This window comes from Penaeus monodon, chromosome 6 (assembly GCF_015228065.2).
Source record: "Penaeus monodon isolate SGIC_2016 chromosome 6, NSTDA_Pmon_1, whole genome shotgun sequence".
Classification (NCBI taxonomy): domain Eukaryota; kingdom Metazoa; phylum Arthropoda; class Malacostraca; order Decapoda; family Penaeidae; genus Penaeus; species Penaeus monodon.
In genome coordinates this window covers 43,533,573-43,536,072 of record NC_051391.1, presented here as the reverse complement: position 1 = coordinate 43,536,072, position 2,500 = coordinate 43,533,573, and positions in this window count along the sequence as shown.

Sequence of the window (2,500 nt, the reverse complement as noted above, 5' to 3'; positions counted from 1 at the left end):
TCGCAAGAACCGGGCTTAAGCTACTTCCCATCGCGATACCATTGATTTATTTATAAAATTCGCCGTCAAAAGTAAAGACATTATTCGTGACGCACAAACGAATGAGATCAATGAGATCATTCGTTGCTTGTTTGTCTGCATTTTCTTCTCTTAACTTCAATTTCATTCTTTCAGCAATAATTTTCAATAAAATTCTGCTGCTGTGACTTATTAATGCAATTGTCCTGTTATTGTTGCATTGGAGTGCATCACCTTTTTTAGGTATGGGAGTAAAGACTGATTTTACCAGTCTTTCTGGTCATTTTCTTTCATTCCATATTTTCGTACAAAGTTTGTAGAAGTATTCAACTCTTTCGCCAGCATTCTTGATTAGTTCTGCTGTTAATTTATCTATTCCGGGGCTCTTGTTATTCTTTAATTCTTTTATGGCTTTTATAACTTCGTCCAGCAGTGGCGGTGGTTCATCTTCGCTGTCATTGAGTCCAATTAATGTTGTTGTTAGATCTTTATTCTTTTGTTATAGGTTGGAGCAATATTGATTCCATCTATCTTTGACTCTTTTCCATCACATAAAACTAGTCCATCTTCAATTTTGATAGTGTCCATTGTAGGTTTAAATTTTCGTGTAATGTTTCGTACTCCTTGGTAGAGTTCTTGTTGTCTTACTGATAGGAACAGTTTTCAATTCTCTGGCAATGTTCATTTAAATATTTTTCTTTATCTCGTCGCAATAATCTTTGAAGTTTTGTATTTTTTTTTTTGTAAATTACATCTTCAACTGGATTATTGATACCCTTTGATCTTTTTCTTTTTGGCGATAGTTTCTTAAGCAGCGCTCAGCAAGAGTTCTTTTCCTTCTTCCCACAACTCATTTGGTGTTTTATCCTCTTCACCTTGATTGAGTAATTCAAATTTGTTTTGACACTGTAATTCTGTAATTGTTATCAGAGTTTTGTAGTCGAGCTTTAGAGGTGGTGTTGGATGCTCCATCTTTTTGAGTCTTAATTTGAAAGTCGATAGTTAGTAGTTGGTGGTCACTATTGCAGTCTGGCACCCGGAATGGTCTTGGCATTTTTTATACAACTTTTCCATTTCTGGTTCAACAAAAATGTAGTCAATTTGGTTGCGTGTTCTTTTGACTGGTGAAAACCACGTGTACAAGTGTCATCAACATAACGAAACCAAACCGTGTCGGGAGAGAGAATCGACGGAAGGAGCTCAGATTCAAACATCTCCATATATAAATTCGCAAGAACCGGGGGTTAAGCTACTTCCCATCGCGATACCATTGATTTGTTATAAAATTCGCCGTCCAAAAGTAAAGACATTATTCGTGACGCACAAACGAATGAGATCAATGAGATCATTCGTTGCTTGTTTGTCTGCATTTTCTTCTCTTAACTTCAATTTCATTCTTTCAGCAATAATTTTCAATAAAATTCTGCTGCTGTGACTTATTAATGCAATTGTCCTGTTATTGTTGCATTGGAGTGCATCACCTTTTTTAGGTATGGGAGTAAAGACTGATTTTACCCAGTCTTCTGGTCATTTTCTTTCATTCCATATTTTCGTACAAAGTTTGTAGAAGTATTCAACTCTTTCGCCAGCATTCTTGATTAGTTCTGCTGTTAATTTATCTATTCCGGGGCTCTTGTTATTCTTTAATTCTTTTATGGCTTTTATAACTTCGTCCAGCAGTGGCGGTGGTTCATCTTCGCTGTCATTGAGTCCAATTAATGTTGTTGTTAGATCTTTATTCTTTTTGTATAGGTTGGAGCAATATTGATTCCATCTATCTTTGACTTCTTTTCCATCACATAAAACTAGTCCATCTTCAATTTTGATAGTGTCCATTGTAGGTTTAAATTTTCGTGTAATGTTTCGTACTCCTTGGTAGAGTTCTTGTTGTCTTACTGATAGAACAGTTTTCAATTCTCTGGCAATGTTCATTTAAATATTTTTCTTTATCTCGTCGCAATAATCTTTGAATTTTTGTTTTTTTTTTTTTGTAAATTACATCTTCAACTGGATTATTGATACCCTTTGATCTTTTTCTTTTTGGCGATAGTTTCTTAAGCAGCGCTCAGCAAGAGTTCTTTTCCTTCTTCCCACAACTCATTTGGTGTTTTATCATCTTCACATTGATTGAGTAATTCAAATTTGTTTGACACTGTAATTCTGTAATTGTTATCAAGAGTTTTGTAGTCGAGCTTTAGAGGTGGTGTTGGATGCTCCATCTTTTTGAGTCTTATTTGAAAGTCGATAGTTAGTAGTTGGTGGTCACTATTGCAGTCGGCACCAGGAATGGTCTTGGCATTTTTTATACAACTTTTCCATTTCTGGTTCAACACAATGTAGTCAATTTGGTTGCGTGTTCTTTTGACTGGTGAAAACCACGTGTACAAGTGTCATCAACATAACGAAACCAAACCGTGTCGGGAGAGAGAATCGACGGAAGGAGCTCAGATTCAAACATCTCCATATATAAATTCGCAAGAAC